General features: G+C 38.4%; 2 pseudogenes; one reads left to right on the top strand and one right to left on the bottom strand.

Moving 5' to 3' along the window:
- Positions 1-3,747: 3,747 nt before the first annotated feature.
- On the bottom strand, positions 3,748-5,360 carry LOC144253747 (RWD domain-containing protein 4 pseudogene; annotated as a pseudogene).
- A 12,137-nt stretch (positions 5,361-17,497) lies between these two features.
- LOC113177165 (E3 ubiquitin-protein ligase Mdm2-like) lies at positions 17,498-18,609 on the top strand (annotated as a pseudogene).
- Positions 18,610-20,811: the final 2,202 nt, after the last annotated feature.

The raw sequence follows: 20,811 nt of genomic DNA, 5'->3' as shown, positions 1-20,811 counted from the left end.
CCGTCTTGACAAGGTCACAGTGAAAATAAGTGTTGGCAACGCTGCTCTCCCACTATCTTGACAAGGTCACAGTGAGGATGAATGTTGGCAAAGCCTCACTGAAACCATGAGACCCTTTTTTATGTAATTGGGACTTTTCATTTTCATGCTCATGTTCCTGACAGGAGGCATGAGTATGTTAAATGCCAAACCAAATGAAATTTCAGATGGCTAGAACATAAGAGGTAGTTCATGCCTTGAAGGCTGTTCTACTACCCCTCAGCATATCAAGGAGAAAGTAGAAAGCTGCTCTTCTATCTCAGCACACTGAGGACAATCCTGATAATGGACAACAATCATTCTCCAAAAGGTCACAAAAATTTTAGGCACCACATTGATTATATCAACTAGAACCCAAGCCCATATTTCCTGTCTTTTAGAAAACCTAATCATTATGCTTATTGTACAATGTCAGGGGCTAGAAGGAAATTCTCCTTCAAAGAGTAGCCTGACATTTACAAGAAACAGCCCCCTGGGAGACATCCTGCCTGGGAGACATCCTGCAGCTACCTATCCCTGGAACATCCTGCGGTTATCAGGATCATCAGACATCTTGCAGCTGGCAGTTTTACCACCCACATCCAGCAATTGCTAATTAGAGAGCTTCCCCATTCCCAGCATATAAATACCCCTGTGTGAACAATAAAAGTTTGCAGCTTGATCAGAACTCCTGTCTTGCTGTCATCCCTCGTGTCTCTTCTCCCTTCATTCCTCCCCACCTAGGTTCGCTGTCCTGCCAGTCAGGACAGTACAAAACCCCCCACATGTAGTTTCATTCTTGATTAAGGAAAGTTATGTTATACACTTAGGAAAGTTAAGACATATAAGGATACATTCTTCTCATTTCTATAAACCCTCTTTTACTTCACATAGTGATTTATGATGAGCATACTTAATATTGGCGGAAAGTGGACTGATGTTTAGAAGTTACTTTTTATTGAGAAAGATTATAAAGATATAAGAATAGTGCACCTTGACTGAGAAACAAAGAGAGAAGCTCAACCAGTTTTATGAGAATAAATTTAGGAATTAATTAAAGTAGCTTTATAAGACATATTTCTAGAATAATGTTAAAAATATTATTCTATTTAGATTCTTGGGTTTAGAATTCTTAAATTTTTAGTTGTATGGGTTTCTGATATGTTTTAAGAATTGTTTATAAACTTTAGGATATTTTAAGTGTAAGATTTAAGGGGAGGTTTTTAGATGCAAATTTTAGATTAGAAATAAAGTGCAAGTGTACTTTAAAACTTAACTGTTAATGATAGGTTAGGAGACTTAAAGTCTGGTTATGTAGTTTGGCATTAGTTAATAAGAAAATAGCATATCTTGGAGAAAATAGTACATCTTGGGAAAATCTGAAAAAATGCAAATTAGTGATGCATTTTATTAATGATTGATAACTAAAGGTCACATCCTGGAAAAATGTAAATTGATGTTACATTTTTCTATACCCCTAATTATGGTTAAGGAAACGTTATGTCTTGGCAAAGTTTTGAAATTTTATAATCAGTGACATATTCTGAGTCTATAATGATGAGAAAAATTGCAATAAAAGATGACCCAGAGAAAGCTGCATTAGAGTTCTCTCTCTGGAGATTGCTCCAAAGGAACGACTCCTGTCTCATCTTTTCGCCGATGCCACTCATCCTTCAGGACTCCTTGGACCCCACTAGGGCAGGACCCCAGCAGATCAGGTCTATTTGGGAGTACTGTATGACTCTTGTATATGTATTTCTATCTCATTTCTGAAATGGGGAAACGTTCCTGTGACAATCGCATTGAAAATATTCTTAATGTCTTTTTTTTTTTTTTAAGAGAGAGTGAGACAGGGAGAAAGAGAGAGAAAATTTTTTTTTAATATTTATTTTTTAGTTATCGGCGGACACAACATCTGTGTATGTGGTGCTGAGGATCAAACCCAGGCCGCACGCATGCCAGGCAGGCACGCTACCGCTTGAGCCACATCCCAGCCCCTATTCTTAATGTCTTTAGATTGTGTCTCCATGTTCTCATCTATCCCAGTGATTCTCAGTTTTGATCTCTTGGTGTTGTCCAGAATATTTATATATTCTGTAGCCCATCTACAGTCACTGGGGCTTTTCCACAAAGTACTCAGGGGTACACCATCCTCTCTCCCTGTCCAGGTGCATCATAAGCACCCCAAGGTTTCCCTTTCTGGAGGAACTAATTTTATATCTGCCTTCTACTAAGGCACTTCTCCTACTGACTCTGTGTCCATTAAAAGCAATCCTCATCTTTAATGCATAGGTTTCCCCAAGTAAATTTTTTTAAAAGTCTTTATCTGTGGGCCACATCATACCCTTTGTCTTCACTGCCCCTCCACTTGCTGGTGCCTGGGCTAGTGCTTTTCTATGTAATTTATTATTTCTTACATTCAAGGTTCTGACTTTGTGCATCTCTAAATTTTTTTTAACAGTTGAGAAATAAGTTCCAGTGAGTTCCCTTAGTTATCCACCTTGCTGAGAAGCTGTCTTCCTGCTTTGTAAGTCCAATGTGGAGGGATTTCTTTGAGGTGCTTTTTTCCTCTAATCCACAATCTTCTCTCCCTCCTGAACATCATTTTTAAGAAATATTCCAAAGTAAGCTTTTTTTTTTTTTTGGGGGGGGGAGGTACTAGGGATTGAACCCAGGGTGTTTTACCACAGGAATACATCACCAGTCCTTTTTAAAAATTTTTGATTTGTTAGTCAGGATATCACTAAATTACTGAAGCTGTCCTCAAATTTGTATCCTGCCTTACCACCCAGGAGTTGCTAGGATTAGAGGCATGCATCACCATTCCCCACTCAAAGTAAAATTTTAATAATGATCATGCTCATTTGTCCATTGAATTAGTTGTGTCTAACTAATACATGGTACTTGAAATTCATCCTAAATCCCATTTCAGGCATAGGTCATTATCTTTTTTCTTTTCTTTCTTTCTTTCTTTCTTTCTTTCTTTCTTTCTTTTTTTAAATATCAAGGCATCTTTTATTCCCATCCTAGTATATGTTTTAAATAAGAGCCAGCATTTATTCAAATGCTTTCTAATGTATTTGGCAGGTTTGTTTTTATATTCTCCTATTACACATATCATTGAAAGTTCTCATGATCAAACACCTGACACAAATCAAGAGAAAAGTATAAATAGATATCAATTTATTAAAGGGAAACAATTCACCATTGAAATATAAAAAGGAACTACAAAGAGTTTCATAAAAAGTTTAAATACTGGTATTTAAATTTCTCTGAAGCAATGTATGCTTCAGTAATTAAGTAAAAGAAGAGATGAAGACTTTAAGATGGGAAACCTATAATTAATAACTACAGAATAACTGTACATGTAAAATTCTGCTGTATTGGGAAGACATTTGAAAAGGGCTCATAGCCCCTACAAGAAGATCATACAAATTAACACTGATTATTATTTCCCATATTTATCCATTTATAAAGCTTAATAGGCTTCATAAAGTATACTAAACAGTAACATTTTCACCTTTTATTAAGGCAAGTTTGTGAAAAAATGTAATACAACCAGATCTTTTAATGAACTTTCCACTGACAACATTTTTTAATGTAAGAAATGTAGAAAAAACCCTTCATTTTATAAAAAAGTCACCTCAATACCAGAAAACAGTTATTGAAAGATGTTGAACCTAGTTTACTTTTTAAAGGATGTCCTTTCCTTGTCTCAAATTCCAAGTGTTATTCATCATCCTTAGAGCCAGTTTTGCTTAAATGCTTCATGAAATCAACCTAGTTACAGCCTGGAGGAAGTTCCCCTTTGTGATCTGTCTTTGGCATATTCAAACAACGTATAGGTCATAGCAGTTCCAAGATTCACTTCCACAGCTTCCTGTAACTTGACTAATATGCTCTGCTTTACAGCTGATGACATGGTGTTGTTAAAAAAAAAAAAAAGCGTTCATAGATATAATTAGAGGTGTTTGGGGATATGTTTCTGTCCAGGAAATCTAAGAGACTGACTCATGCAATTGCAGAAGGGGATTTATTGAGGATCCAATTCAGCGCGCTGAGGCTCCAGGCTCACTGAAGAAGGGGGAGCAGCCCAGAGCCCCGAGCAGAGGTTAAGCAGTGCTTAAGTACACTTTTTGGGGAGGGCGGAGGCTTTGCATACATCAGGACAAATCATCATGAGGCGCAGGAAAATCAAACAACAATTTTTAAACTTGATTAGTACATTCATTGGCGGGAACAGGTCGGGCAAGGGTAATTGGTCACTCCTAAGCCGGGTACACATTCAAACTGATTGGTTCGGGCCCTGTATGCTTGCGTGACAAGCTGCACAGGGCCCTAGGCTAAAAGGCCAGTAGGGCATTGTCTTAACTGCCTCAGGAATTTCAGGTTCTGGGTGTAGCAGAGGAACTTAACAATACCTGGTCCTTCACTTTTTAACTCAGGCCTTGCAGCTTAGAAACCTTACAATGCCTGGTCTTTTACATTTTAACTCAGGCTTTGCAGATTAGAAACTTTACCCTTTCATTACGAAGGCTTTGGTATCACCATTTCACCCAATATTGAAATGAAACTGGACTTAATTCCTGGAAACTTTCATCTCCTTCATAAATAGAATATAATGTTTCTAGTTCCATCTCCTGGTCCCCATTGGCACTTATCGAACCACTGCCTCCCAAGTGGACATGTTTGTGACAACTAAGAAAAAGCAAGGGCCTCATTTTTCTGAATTTTAAATGAAATTTCCCTGTTTTTCTTCCAGCATCAGCCTTACACTATTTAAATGAGTATTGCTTTAAGATGTGTCTAAATACATGAAACTAAATTCATTTGTAAAATATTCTCTGCTATTTCTGAATTTATCTTTTCCAATATAAGTGTAGGGGAAGAAAGTCAAGATTCCCTTTAGTTCTGATGATTTTATTAAAATATACTTGGTATGGCTAATATATTAAATTAGAATATTTTTCAATCTTCTTAATATGAAGTCATCCTGACCAACAATATAGTGGATTTCTATGTGTGTTTAGTCTTCATTTTATACTTTGAAGAGTTTTTATTTCTTCATAAAATTATTCCTTCTTTGTCAGGTTCTTATCCACTGGCTGTATAGTTAATGAATGATGCTGTATGTGTAGAAGAAGGGGATGGAGCCAAGACTCCATCAAAGGCTTTTCTCCCAGTAAATCAGCAAATGTTGAGGCCTCGGTAGACAGTGGTTACCTGGTGTATGTCTCCTTGGTGATCGAGTGAACAGTGTGCTCAAGAAGAATCTCTAGAGCAGTGCTAGAGCCCTGTGTGAGCTCCGAGGCTGCAATGGATTGTATACGCAGATTCTGCATTGCATTCTCTCTTCTAATGCTGAAGTTTATGGATTACCTCATTCTGTATATTCTGTTGCTTTTGAGAGGAACTGCATTCTTTAATAAAGATTTTTCTCCCGGGTGGAGGAAACAGCCCATCTATGTGAATACAGCAAAGATTTAGTCTGAAATTCCTCCTATTGAATGATACCTTAGACCCACTGTTCATATGGATAAGAAACAGTATAGCACATGAGGGGATGTCAGCATCACCAGTCATTGGGAAAATACAAATCAGAACCACGGCATGATACAACATCACTCTCCACTAGATGGTTCCCATCAGGATGATATTAAGTGGTAGTGAGAATGCAGAGAGATTGTAACCTGTATGTATTGCTTATGGAAATACTAACTGGTGCCACCACTATGGAAAGCAGTCTGGAATTTTTTCCAAAAGAGCTACCACATGGTTCAGAAATTCCTCTCCTGGTCATCTACTCAAGAGAGATGAAAACGTGTCCACAGAGAAACTCCCACACAAATGTTAATAGCAGCATCATGCATGATTTCCAAAAAGTTTAAGCCATCTATGTTCAACCGTTATCTGGGAATAATTGTTAAACAATTACTGATATCACAGAATAAATTTTTGTATTGATATGTGTAAAATACATAGACTAATAATTGTCTTTAGGTGATTCATCTCTTAATTAAGAACATTAAATTACAGTTAAAATTACAACTAAGTAATACTGGTTTTGATACTAATTTTTTTTAATGTGAGAGTGACAAAAATCTAAATTTAGACAATGGTGATGATTGAACAACTATATAATTATATTATCGACATTGCATTTTACATATTAGAGAGGTGGGCTTTATAGTATATAAATTACTGGGGCTGGGGATGTGGCTCAAGTGGTAGCGCGCCCGCCTGGCATGCGTGCGGCCCGGGTTCGATCCTCAGCACCACATACAAACAAAGATGTTGTGCCCGCCGATAACTAAAAAATAAATATTAAAAAAAATTCTCTCTCTCTTAAAAAAAATAAATAAATTATATCTCAATATAACTTTTAAAAATATTTTAAAATTGTTGATGAACATTTATTCTATTTATTTATATGTGGTGCTGAGAACTGAACTCAGTGCCTCAACATGCTAGGCAAGCGCTTTACCACTAAGCCATAATACACCTAAATGTAACTCTTTTATAAACAATAAGAAAGGGGTTCACTGTCACTATCCTTTTAAAGTGTGTCTATGCTCTGAGAGTCAGACTCTTAGATACGGACATTATTGGGTCTGCCATGGTTACTGTCTTTGATTGTCACAGGCAGTCATGGGAAGATCAGTCTCATAAGAAGCCAAGGGGAGGTTTTTGTCTCAGTGTCCTGTGTATCTAGAGCACTGTGTAAGCATTCATGCTGACATCCCACGATGAACGGTAATAATGACCCTCATCCTTAGGGAGCAGGTCTGAGATTGTCAGGCAGTGTTCCCAATGTGCTGAGAACTCCTAATCATCCCAATTTTGGGAACAGCACCACGAATCTCTTGGTACCAGCTTGTATCACAGATACCAACACTGTTGCTGTTTCCAGTGACACTCTCCTACAGACTCTGATACTGAGGCTTCCTGGCTCAGCTCAGACTGCCCAGGGGGATGCTCAAAGAAGATGCACAGAAATGAGTCTGGTTATTGCCTGTAAGATATTTCCCAAATGAAAGGAAAAAAATCAACCCTAGAGGACCCCCATAATATCTTCTGCTTTTCAAAGTCAGTCACCTGAGCAGAGAGTGAGAAAGAAGAAGAGAGGAGCGAAGGCCATTTTAGAGGTTCCTGCAGAACTCTGATTCCTGAGGACCCGCAGCTGTATCATAGCGCTGCCAATGTCTCCTGTACTTATTTCCCCACTAAAGGAGACTGGGGCCTTCCATGAAAATTATGGTCCTCCCTCTGGATGGCCTCCCACACCCAGAGCTCTGAGTCCTTTCTGCTTGGGGCTGGGCAGAACCTGTCATGAGCCTCCCTGGGCTGAGATTCAACAGTTGGTTTGTTCTGAAGAACTCTGCTGTTTCAGGCCATCTGGAGGGAGGAGGTGTCTGGTTTCCAGCTGGGCAGGCCCACAATACCCTCTGCTGCCTTAGGGACAGATCTTTTCAGATGTTAGATGCACCCCAGTGGACCCTGGAGAGAGACACTCTTCCCTGCTTTTCTGCAACCATACCCTCCTCAAAGAAAGGGACCATTTCACCACCCTTGAACTTCCTTCACAAGATGCAGACTCTTATACTTGGCTAAATGCTGATTTTAGTGATGTGCCCCCACACCAAGCATTTTATAATTCTGGTCTTTCTTTCCATTGTGTACTTGTTCTGGAGACAACACACCAAAGACAAAGGAAAGTGATTGACCAGCCAAAAGCTTTTAGCTGGGAAGGACTAGAACCTGGATTTCCCTTATCCTTTGCCCCATTTTTACCATGACAGGTGGATATTCCTTCCCTTAGCCCTCCTCCATCCCCTTTCCTCATAAAGGATGGGAAACATGAAGTTATTCAAAGATGGATCCTCACTATAAGTGAGTGAGCTTGGTTTGTCTTGTAGTGGTTTAGCTCTAAGGTATACTAGGGATATCCAGACCTTCTTGAATAAAGGTTAGTATCCTCAGCCTAAAATAGTACTAAAGTGCTGATTATGTCTAAATGTTGGTGTCACTTTGTCAAATAGAACTGGAATGCACGGATAAGCAGAATCTGAAGAGAAAACAAAAGGAAGAATTCCAGGCACAGTGCACTCTTCTATATGTGCACCTGGGTTAAAACAGATAGGGAGGGAGAAATAATGGATATTTTACATCTTCCTCTAGACCTGGTCTACACTAAGGTTTGTGAGCAAATCTGGTTCACAGCAAAGATTCCAATTCAGTTTTGTTGTTGTTCTTAATGAGTTGAAATTAACATAAAACTAACCATTTTAAGGTATGTAAATCAGGGTGATTCATGATATTGGGCAATTACTTATCTCTTCCTAGTCCTAAGACTCTTGCATCAACTAGAGTGGAAAGCACACACTCACTGTGTTAGCCAGTTTTTTTTTTTGTTGTTGTTGTTTTTTTGTGTTTGTTGTTGCTATTGTTGCTGTCTTGACAAAATACTTGAGAGAAACCAACATATAAAAAGAAAAGATTTATTTTGGCTCACAGTTTCATCTATGATCACTTGGTTCCATCCTTTATGAGCCAATGGCAAGGCAGGACATTATGGCAGGGAGCAATGCTGCTTATCTTTTGGTGGCCAGGAAGGAGAGAGAGAGAGAGAGAGAGAGAGAGAGAGAGAGAGAGAGAGAGAGAGAAAAGAACTTTTATAAAATAAAACCCCTCTCCCCAAATCCATTAATCCATAAACCCATAAATGGTTTAATTTATTGATTAAGTCAGAGTCTCATGATTCACTCATCTCCCAGTGGTCCCACATCTGAACACTGCTGGGATGGAGACTGAGCCTTCAACATATGAGCTTTTAGGGGACATTTAAAATATAAAACACTATACCCATTAAGAAATATTTCTTCACTCCCCCTCTCTTCAGCCCTTGGTAATCATCATTCTAATTTGTGTCTCTGTATTTACCTATCCTTGATAGTTCATTTAGCCTAATTTCCTCCTGGTTCATCTATATAGGAGTGTTTTATTGCTAAACTGTATTCCACTATATGCACATATCACATTTTATTTATCAACTGATAAGCATTTGGGTTCTTGATTTTTTTTGGCTATTGTACTATTATTACTACAAATATGAGCATACAATTTAAAAATGTATTTTTGGCTCTGAGGATTGAATATAGGGTACTTTATATTGAGCTATCCTTAATTCTTTTTATTTTTTATTTTGAGATAGGTATTAGGTAATAGCTAGCGATGAGCAGTGAAATAAAGGCAAGTTTACAAGTATTCTTTAAATTACTTTAGGGTCTTCTTTATACTTCCAAAGTAGATGAGAAAGCAAAGGATGATAGTAAATTTGTATAACATAAACAGAAGCAAAGGAGCTAATGTGAAAATACATCAAAAGAAAAGGATTAATGAGACTAACTCTTGACAGGGTCCACTGATGTCCATGTGAAATTAGGAATTATAACCATACGTGTCTCTATCTGTCTGGGAAGAAAGATTCCTTTAGTAGTGCAGGCACACTAAGGTAACTTCTGACCAACTAGTGACCCCAGTGTTACATTAACATGGAATTGACTTGTAGATGAAGCCTCCTTGCCCACCAATAGCATGGCCACCATGAGAGTTTCTGAGAGGACCAACTAGAGTCAAAAACACCTGATTGGCAAAGAGTACAGAAGGTGGTACCCAGTTCTCCTGATAAATATGAAAGAGTAATAAATTTGGAGATAACGTTGTCTCCTTTGTTGTTCTCTGCTCAGAGATGGCCCACTCTCTTGAGGGTGCTCTCTGTTTAAGCCTCATTTTGCTTTCGCCTCACTTTCACTTTTAATAATGTTCTCTTGCATGACTTTTGGTGTCTGACTTTAAATTTTCTTTCATCAGAACACAAGAACTGAGGCTGGAGCTTCAGCTCCTTGCTTTTCTGGGACACAGAGTTTTGCTAAATTGTTGAGGGTTGCCTTAAATTTTGATCCTCTCACCTTAACCTCCTAATCCCCAAGATTATAGGCATGCATCACCATCACTGGCTGTGTATACAATTTTTTATTTGAGGGCATGTTTCCAATTCTTGAGAATTGTATCTAGAGTGGTAATGTTTATTCACATTGTAATTCTATGTTAATTTTTTGAAGAAGTGTCATTTATTTTCTAATTTGGGTAAAGCATTTTACATTGACAACTGCCAAGTTTGGAGGTTCCAATTTCTTTACATCTTTGCTAAAACTTGGTATGTTTCTTTTTTTTTTTTTTTTAATTTATAGCCAAACTAATGGGAATGACATGGTACATAATTATGGTTTGAACTGCATTTCCCTTATTACTGATTATTTTGAGAACTTTTTTATGTCTTTCTTTGTCATTTGTACATCTTATTTAAGAAAATTCTGTTCAAATACTTTGCTAATTTTTGTTGTGTGGCTTCCCTTTGGTTGCTCAGTTGTAAGAGTTACTTGAATGTTCTAGATATTAGAGCCTTCTTAGATAGGTAATTTGCATATACTTCTCCCATTCCTATATTGACTTTTCATTTTCTTGGCCAAATTCTTCCCTTTGTTATGCTTTTTTCTTTTGGTCATATCCAACAATCCATTTATATACCTCTGTATTAAAATTTGTCCCTATAATTTAATTCTAAGGGTTAATTTATAGTTTTCAGTTTTGTATTTAGGTCTTTAATCTGTTTTGAGTTAATCTTTAAAAATGGTGTTGAAGTGGCACTCCCTTTCTCTACAGAAATGCTCTCTTCACCAAGGCTGATTTTAGGACTGTCAGCAAAAGAGTCTCTGTGAAAGAGTCCAATGTAGATAAACTTCCTATTTTCATGTCACCCTGTTTACTTGGCCATTGGCTGAGAAGATACCAGCACTCCAGGTGCTGGACACCCCCTTACTAGTTTTCACAAACATCAAGTATAGTACTTTGAAGAAATGTGCAAACAAGGCCTCTGGCCTTGAGCTGGGCTTCACAGAGATGTCTATATTTTTAAGGTAAGTTACAATTGGGCTCCATGGTAACAGCTGGCAGGGGGAGGAAAGAAAGGGGAGAAGAAGCTCTCCTCTTCTCAGGTGTTGTCCTTGAAGAGTTAACTTGCCCAGAACAGTGAAAGAAAAAGCTGCTTTTATATGAACTTCTGCAGACTGTGAACTTCTGATCCCCTCCCCTTACATGCTGGGTATAAAAACTCTGAAACTCCCTGAACTCAGGGTTCAGGGGATTGATTGATTACATCAAAGGCTGTACCCTCTGAGCATGGCTGCAGCCAAATAAAACTGTTTCCTGCTATCTTCGGTGCCTTGCCTGTTCCTACAATAGTGTAAAGCAGGGGTCTAAATTTATTCTTTTTTTGTATGGATATATAATTGTTTCAACCATATTTCATAAAGGGCCAATAAAATAATTTTTAAATTATCATACATATATGGCGACATTATTCAAAATCAGTTGACTACAGATGTGTGGACTTAATGACATGTATGCTTGTATCACACCTTATGCTTGTATCACACCCTTGATTAGTGTAGTTTTATAGTATAATTTGGAATTGTGAAGTACAAATTGTCAGACTTTTTTTCTTTTGTAAGACGATTTTGAAAAATTGTTTTTTGTGTTTTGTTTTTTGTTTTTTCAATCTCATACCATTTTTGTGGTCAATTTTTAAATTGGTGCACAAAAATGGAAGAATTAGAAGAACAACAAAACAGAGTTTGATGGGGATTATATTAAATCTCTTTGCTGCTTTTAGAGTATTTCCATGCTTAACTACACTAAGCTAATATTACATGAATAGAGGCTGTCTTTCCATTTATTTAGGTCATATTCACAAATACTTTACTGTTTTCACAATATGGGTTACTAATTTCTTACTCAATCTGGGTTCTTTGGAGAACCCAGGAGAAATACCTCTCAGATCAGCTTCTTGCCCTAGCAAAGGATGAAGGTCCTTTAAGAGTAAAGGGAGGGCTGGAGATATAGCTCAGTTGTTATAGTGCTTGCCTCTCATGCACAAGGCCCTATGTGGAAAAAAAGAGTAAAGGGAGAAAGGGGAGGATTTTAGTTAAGGAGTAGGAATACTATTAATATATAATAATATAATTTTAAAATTACCATACATATATGACTTCTTGGGGAAGGAGTTAGGTCTAGCCTAGAGCTGAGATTTCCAAAACAAATGACTTCAATATTCATCCTGAAATTTACAATATATTTCTTTTTTTTATATTTTATTTAGAGACAGAATCTTGCTGAATTGCTTAGGGCCTTGCTAAGTTGCCGAGGCTGGCTTTGAACTCATGATCCTCCTGCCTCAGCCTCCCATGGTGTTGGGATTACAGGTATGTGCCTCTGTGCCTGGTTCCAATAAGTATTATTGTACTGCAATCTAGTTCTCCCTTTTTATATAATAATGTTTGCTTTATATGTTTTGGTTATTCAGTGTTGAGTATGTATACACTTAAAATTTTTATCTTGCTGAATTGATACCTTTATCATAATACAGTAGAGATTTTATTTGCTTTTACAGTTTTTTTTTTTTTTACTTAAATATATTTTATCTAATGTAAGTAGAGCTATTCCTATGCTCATTTGGTTCTTGAGAGGTGGTGGCTCCAATTTTCATAATGACAGCTTCTTTCTGATACTCCAAGGAGATATTTGGATGATGCTCTGACCAGCTCACCAGGCCATTAAGACCCCTGCTTAAGACACAGGTTGTGGTGATAGATGACACAAGGTCTAAGGCCAAAGGCCACAGGATACCTAATATTAGAAAGTTACACCCTGTGATCTCCAGGAGCCACTAAACTTGACCTCCAATACTGGTCAACAGTGTGAGTGAGGTGGGTGAGGGAGAGAGGTCATGAGGAAGGAGTCTCAAACTACTATCTTGTGGATACAACTGGGAAATACTGCTTCAAAAACCACTGTATAGATGTTCATTAGTCTGCCACACTTTTCCTAGAACTGAGGAAGAAGTTCACTGAAAACTTAGAAAGAGTCAGAATTAGTAGCAATATTTTAATAGGAGGAGGACCAGGCTCAGTTGGTAATGTGGATGACAGTTGTAGAAGAGTCTTTCATCAATGAGGACCCTGTTTCCTACACCCAAATCAGAATCTACTCGTCTCAGAATCAATTCTGCTGAAATACTTGTTATGGAGCAAATAAAATCCTCATACTGAATTGTCCATCCACAGAAAACATATTTTAGCATTACTAGAGTTGAAGATACATAGTTTTACCACCTTACTCTGCATCAGGCTTGATAATCTAAGTGGTGCTGTTTGACATATTCAATTTAGTGACCTGAACCCATATAGCCTAAATTCTTGTAGGGTTTGTCCAAGTGTGTGATGGGTACTATTCTCCAGGCTCAATTCCACTCCCTTCTGAAGGCCAGGAAAGCATTTGTTTTGAGGTGCATTCTGAAAGAAAGTTAAACAGGTCAGAGTGAGTGCTGGTTCTCTTCCCCGTGGTTTATATTAGATCCATGGAAAATTGCTTCCCTGAGAAATGTTTCTGCTCAGGTCTAGAAGAGTAACATCTCTAAGCTTTACACAGATAAATGTGTATAAGTGGTGACGACTTCCATAAGATGTTTAATAAAAGTTTCTTCCCTGATGGTCTATGAGCTAAACACATCCATCAAACTTCCTTGAGCAGTATATGCAATGACGACAGACTACAGATCCCTAGTCAGTCAGCTCCAGCCATGAGGACAGTCACCTGCTGGGGGCTCAAATGGATTCTAAATACTATGGAAGATTAAGGACGTTGCAGATGATCTATAACCAAAGATCCCAACATACCTAAGGGTCTAGGGTTTCTATGAGACTTAACATAATCCCATTACCACATGGTCAGTAAAAATTGCCCCAAACTGAGGCAGATGTCTCCCTTTCCCAGAACAATTCAGCAGGCCCATCCTCCCTAAAATCCCTACTCAGGAGAGAAAAATGTCCTGTCATCACTTGGTAATTTAAAAAAACCACAAAATAGGGAGGTGTTGACAGCAAACAAGGCCTATTGGTGATCTTTATAAGAATAGACTCAGCAAGGTTTCATAGCTCTTCTACCTGTTTATAAACCTAGTGAAAAGGAGATATGTGTGGAAGTTTTACTCTGGAAGAAATAACCTCAACATACTCTATCAAAGAATAAATGAGTAAGAGGCCATGTGAAGAAGAGTTAAGTGGAGGAGAACTCTCTAGCTACTCAAAATAGATGCATGGTCAAGACTGGATTCATTGCTCATAGCACTTGAAGAACTTGGGGAAAGTGGAGATTCCTGGGAGAGGCATAGACAATTGATCAGGTAATTGTTAGGTCAGGTAAGTCTGAGGGAGACATAGGAGTCACCCCAAAACTCTGTTGCTTCTACTATTTGAAACTGGTACAAAGGCCTGCATTTTACTGTGGGATAAAAAGAGGAGTAGTGAAGGTGCCCTATGAGCCATTTCCCTTAATCCCATTCAGTTAGTTACTTGTGCAGAGAGAAGTGTGAGGAAGGGAGACCAAGCCAGTGCAGGGTGTCCCTGTAGTTGACTTCCTAAGCCCCAAAGTGGGGACATCTCTGAATTCCTCTGATCCTTGTACAATACTCATGTGGTGGAACCTCTTTATTTAAATATATACCCATCATTGAGTGTCCGAGATTCACTGAAGTCCTGGAATGAGCAGCAGATCCCATTGATGTGCAGAAGGGAGACTGTTACTATAGGGCCTGATTCAGTAGGGGATGGATCCTGAGCTGGGGGTTCCAGTACTTAGTGGAGGTCATAGACACAGTATCATGTCATAGTGGAGGAGACTTGGTTTATTTGCTCAATATCCCTGGAGCCATAGAGACCTACTTCTTCAGCTTCAGGATGGAAGGACAATTCCCAGAAACAGGTTGGAACTAGAAGGTGCAGAGGAAGGTGACCTTATTCTTCAGATTGGTCTAGTGGACTCAGAGATAGACCAGAAGCTTCCAGAACACATATGTCTCTGAGTCAGACCTAGAACCTGGGTTTGGCATTAAGGAATAGCCAACCTCCCATTATCTCAACCATCATTTCCCTGGAGGGAACCTGAGCCATAAGAACTGATTTGTGCCATGGTGGGTAGGATCTGAGTGAGAAAATATTAGCCAAAGATCAAATTATTATTTTTAACTGAGAAAAATAGTGAGAGATTTTCATATCTACAAGTCCTGTACAACAGGTACCAGCTGAATGACTGACAACAGATTCACTGAAGTCCTAGTAGTTATGCCCTGAGCTAGATGTGAGCATATTGACCAGCAGCAGTTACCACATCAGACCAGGTGCACACAGGGGATATTTTAGTTTGACTTTCCTGTGAGCCTAGAGTACTGTGTGTTATAGCCACCATTCCATATACTGCAGTAAAACTCAGCCTCATCCTCAGGCTATGGCCCGGAGATGTGCAGAAAACCTGCACTGGATGAAGTATCTTTGGATCCAGAAAAGCAGTCAGACCCTAGAGCCATGGTGTTTTTCTAATTCTGAGCAGTAGTGCAGGAGATATCCAGGAGGGCTCCCTGGCTTCGGCTGGTACCAGTATATGTAGAATCCACTAGCACTAAAGCCACTGCTCATGGCACAGGTAAATCTGGCAGATGCTCCAGGGGATGCAGAGAACAAGGATAGCTGTGTCAACATAGGCTGGGAGAGTGAACCGGAAAACATAGAGACACATGGATGATGGGGACAGGGATCAGAGTTAAACTGGTTGGTTATCTGAGCCAGTTACTGACACATTCTTGGGGTATGTCCCATTTCTCTGACAAATGCTCCTACCTCCGAGGAGAGTAACACAAGGGGAGGGAGTCCAGGCCATGGTGTATACAGCTCACTAAGGCCCAAGAGCAGGTTTGGCTGGTCACTTTTATTTTGTCTTCACTCTCCTAAAATAGGAAGGACTGGTCATGTAAATTTTACTCTCTATTGGTGATCTCTGCTCCACTCTGAGCACCAACTACAGTCTGAGCTTGATTCCTTAAGCAGTGGCGGTAGAGGGTGTAGACTCAGATTTTGATGCAGAAGAGACACTAGGAAGGAAGAAGCTGCTGGGATCTTTCATAGACCTGGGAGCAGGAGACTCTGGCCCAGAGAGACACAGATGTTGAGTTCCAATTAGCAAACACAGGCCAGTTTCCCAGCCTAGCAGTTAGAGGGATGACTCAATAGTGGGTACCTACTGTGGAGACTCTGGGAAGACCCACATCACCCGGTGCTATTCACTGTTCAAACATCAGTCTCAGTGGAAAACACACTGGCTGGATAACCTGGCACTATCAGTTTGTAGATTTCCATGGGCAACACCCCACTGATTGATCACTCAGTAGCTGATGTTAGTAAGTAGCTTTGGCTACAGAGAAATTCCTAGACTCCTAGAGGCTCAAATGTATAGAATAAGATCTTTGTACCATATGAAGAGACTGCAGGGAGGTGAGAATGCACAGGGCTCTGGAACCCAGAACTGAATAGCTCCTTCTGTAGGGGCCAGGAAGTAGGTAACTGTGATCTGGGTCTGCATGAAGAGTGAGTTCCAGAATCAGTATAAAGAGAGAATGCTGCATTCTTTTTTGTTGTTGTTTTTATTATTGTTGTTCTACTTAGTTGTACATGACAACAGAATGCATTTCAATTTAGCATACACAAATGGGGCACACCATTTCAATTCTCTGGTTGTACACGGTGTAGAGAAGCACCATTTGTGCAATCATACATGCACATAGGGTAATGAAGTCCACCTCATTCAACCATCTTTCCTACCCTAATGACTCCTCTTCACTTTCCCATTTGCCCAACTCAAAGTTCCTCCATTCTTCCTAGGATGCTGCATTCTTTTTGAATGTGCAATGTTCTCAGATGTATCAGTTTTTAAAATTATTCAGAGATATCAAACAGTGTGGGGCGATGGACAATGGCAGACCACTCACAGTTCTGATATCCTAGTTCTAGAATGATTATGTTGCCAGTTCACCCTGTGCCTGTCCAGCTAGCTGCTTTCCTGACACAGAGGACTATGGGTGGATAAGTGAGCACAGCTCAAGCATGGGATCCTAAAAGATAAGTGTAATATCTACTCTCAAGGCACTTCCCCAAATAGCAAAGGATCATTTCAAGGAGCAGATGAATGGATATCCCATTGACAGTGGCTGTGCCATTTCAACATGACTGAGACATGATCCTTTGAAAAAGGGTTTTGTTTGCTTGTGCATAAGAGCAATGAGATTTTTTTAAAAAAATCTCATCTCACCAAAATAGCACAAAGACTAGAAACTTAGAACTGTCATTTAAACCACTAATCAAGCAAGTAAAGAAAAAAAAATCTGTCATTTTAGAATCATAATTTAAGTGCAGAAATATCTTCATTGTTTATATATATTTCAATTCAAAGTAAGGATTGGATTCAGTTTGAACAAGGAGCTGTTGTATCAGTTGTATCAGTTGTTGTTGTATCAGTTTGAGAGCTGTTTATCAGTATGAGACCAACTTCACTTCATTCAACCAATTTGGTGGTAGCCAATCAGCAGGAACCATCAGATTCCAGCACATTAGTGAGAACAGGTGTCACCTTGAAGGTGGGAGTGATCAGAAGGACCTTGTTCAAGAACTACAGGAAGGGAAGCCTTCATTTTCCTGTTTGGTTTCTAGACCATCTACCTCATCTAGAAGGAGAGCAATTAGTGAGACAGAAGAAAATTCAGATGAATTATCTGGTGAATGATGAAAGTGCCACAAATCTGATAGTATTTTCCTTTCCTTTGATGAAAGCCTGCTCTGTGTGTAATAAGGGAAATATGTTGTGAAAGAAGCAGTAGCAGTGAATCAATAGAGAATCCATCAAATCCGGATATTGAAGATGGTGTGAGTGAAAATTCCAGTAATTGGTTGAATCAGGACTCAGTTTCAGATCAATTTAGTGTAGAATTTGAAGTTGAATCTCTTGATTCAGAGGAAATAGCCTTAGTGAAGAACAATAAGAACTCTCAGATGAAGATGATGAGGTATATCAAGTTATTGTGTATCAGGCAGGGGAAAGTGATATGGATTTATTTGAAGAAGATCCTGAAATTTCCTTAGCTGACTATTGGAAGTGTACTTCGTGCAATGAAATGAATACTCCCCTTCCACCACATTGCAATAGACGTTGGAACCTTCGTGAGAACTGGCTTGGATGTGCCTGATGGTAAAGAAAAAAAAAAAAAAAAAAACTACAGCAAATGATTCCAAAGAAGCATGATTTGAAGAAAATGATAAGATCACACAAGCCTCCCAGTCACAAGAAAGTGAGGACTATTCTCAGCCATCAACTTCAAATAGCATTATTTACAGCAGTCAAGAAGATGTCAAAGAGTTTGAGAAGGAAGAAACATAAGACAAAGAAGAAAACGTGGAATCTAGTTTCCCCCTTAATGTCACTGAACCTTGTGTGATTTGCCAAGGTCAACCTAAAAATGGTTGCATTGTTCATGGTAAAACAGGACATCTTATGTCATGCTTCACATGTGCAAAGAAGCTGAAGAAAAGGAATAAGCCCTGTCCAGTGTGCAGACAACCAATTCAAATGATTATGTTAACTTATTTCAACTAGCTGCCTTGTCATAAAAGTAGAATTTTATATTTCTAGTTATAACCCTAAATATTTTGACCCCATGGATTTTATTTTTATTTACATTTATAAGGGCAAGAAACTCAAACTGGCTTCCTCTAGATTTCTTTGTAATGTTAATTTATCTACCTTGGGAGGAAAAGTAGTTAGTATGTATTCCCTTTTAAGAAAGTTTCCCCTTCTGTTTATATTTTATATTTGGGTTTTATCCAATTTACATTGGATATATAGCTCATTCTTTACCCTCACCCGTCATTTTAAATAATTTCAACTCTCTTAAGTGAGAAGTACCTAATTTTCTTTTTCTTTTTTTTTAAAAATAAGGCATTTAAGTGTAACTTACTTAGTAATTTTCATGTAAGGAGAAAAATATGTATAAGAAACATAATATTTAAATTTTAGATACTCTGTGATGGATGTGGTGAGCCACACCTGTAATCCCAGTAACTGAGGCTGAGGCAGAAGGATTGCAAGTTCAAGGCCAGCCTCACCAACTTAGCAAGATCCTGTTTCGAAATTAAAAATAAAAAGGGCTGGGGATATAGCTCAGTGGTTAAGTGCCCCTGGGTTCAGTCCGTGGTACCAAAAAATAATTTTAGATACTCTGAAAGTTTCTGATCTTTTTCATAAGTTCTTTCATAAGTTGAGAGTTATACTTGGTGCTACATAAATAAAAATGAACTTATTCTGCAGCCTCTGTTATTTGTAGTAAGATGTAGGTAGTAATGAGGTCAGTAAAATGTGGAATTTTGAGAAAATTGTGTTGTTTACTATAAGCTGAAAAGTAATTCTAAGACACTTTGAAATACCTTTTTTGGACTAGATTATGTGGTTCTTAATAGTTTCCTAAGTTTCATAATTTGGTTTAAGGCTTGTTTTAGAAACAGTGAATTCAGAAGTTTGGTAAACAACTGTTTATTAAAACTAGCTAGAAAGGTTGTAACTTCTCTTTGAATTATCCAGAAATTGTGCATCTCCTTGGGTCCTGGTACTAGAGCTCAATTCATACTATATTGACTGAGAAGATGAGGGCTTGTTTTATTTCTTTATGGATTCCTGGGAGGAAACATCTTCTGAGATGAGACAAAAGTTCTTGCTTCAAGACTCAGGCCTAAAATAATGCAGTTAGTGAGTCCTTATCAGTGAGCACAGGGCCCAGCCCAAGGCTAGGGCTCCTTTGAGTAGTGGTCTCAACTCAGCAGCTATGTGGGGACTACAGGACTCTCCCACAGTGCCCCTTCCTGGTCAGTGCCCTTTCCTGGTCAAAAGACATGGACATGCATATGAAGAATTAAGCTTTAATAATTCATCCTCTTCTTCAGGTACTAAGCTTAACTCAACTATTGATTCAGTTTTTTTTTTTCTTGCTGATGCACTATAGATTGAACTCAGGGGCATTGGACCACTGAGCCACATCCTCAGCCCTATTTTATATTTTATTTAGAGACAGGGTCTCAAGTAGTTGCTTAGTGCCTCACTTTGCTGAGGCTGGCTTTGAACTTTAGTTCCTCCTGCCTTAGCCTCCAGAACTGCTGGGATTACAGGCATGTACCACTGCACCTGGCTGATTCAGGGTTTTGACAAGCAAGTGGATCTTTTAGCCAACTATTTTCCCTTAATGTTTCTCTTTTGGAAATAAATGGTTAAAAGTTTAAGATAGAGAAGTGAGATGCAACAATACTTCTAATTTCATTTCCTTCAAATTGTTTTCAATAATAATATTCTCTTCAATATGTTATAAAAACCTTGGGAACAGGTAGTAGCTAGGAAAATTACTTTTAAGTCTTGTTTGCTGTAACAATGTCTTTCAGAATGCTTGGATGCATTCGACATGTAGGAAAATATCATTGTTTTCTCCTTGTAGTTTTAAAGTCAGTTCATTAAAAATGCCCAAAATACCAGTTGAATATGAGAATTTCATTACCCAAATATCTTCTTCAAAAATATTTGCTAAATGAGATTTTTTTTTTTTTTCAGAGAGAAAACTACGAATCTCATTCCCAAGTTCGTAAACCCTGGCTAGTATTTTTCTTGAGACAACCAATGAACTTTTGTATGATACATTAAATGGGTGTTATTAGTTCTAATCTTTGAACAAAATGTTTCAAGAAGTTGTCTATTCAATGAGCTTTCTTTAATAAGATTTACAAACTCATTGCTTTTCTAATACTTCCATGAGATTCT

Source organism: Urocitellus parryii, chromosome 3 (genome assembly GCF_045843805.1).
Source record: "Urocitellus parryii isolate mUroPar1 chromosome 3, mUroPar1.hap1, whole genome shotgun sequence".
Lineage (NCBI taxonomy): Eukaryota > Metazoa > Chordata > Mammalia > Rodentia > Sciuridae > Urocitellus > Urocitellus parryii.
Note: the sequence above shows the minus strand (reverse complement) of the source record. Positions and strands in the feature narration are given on the sequence as shown.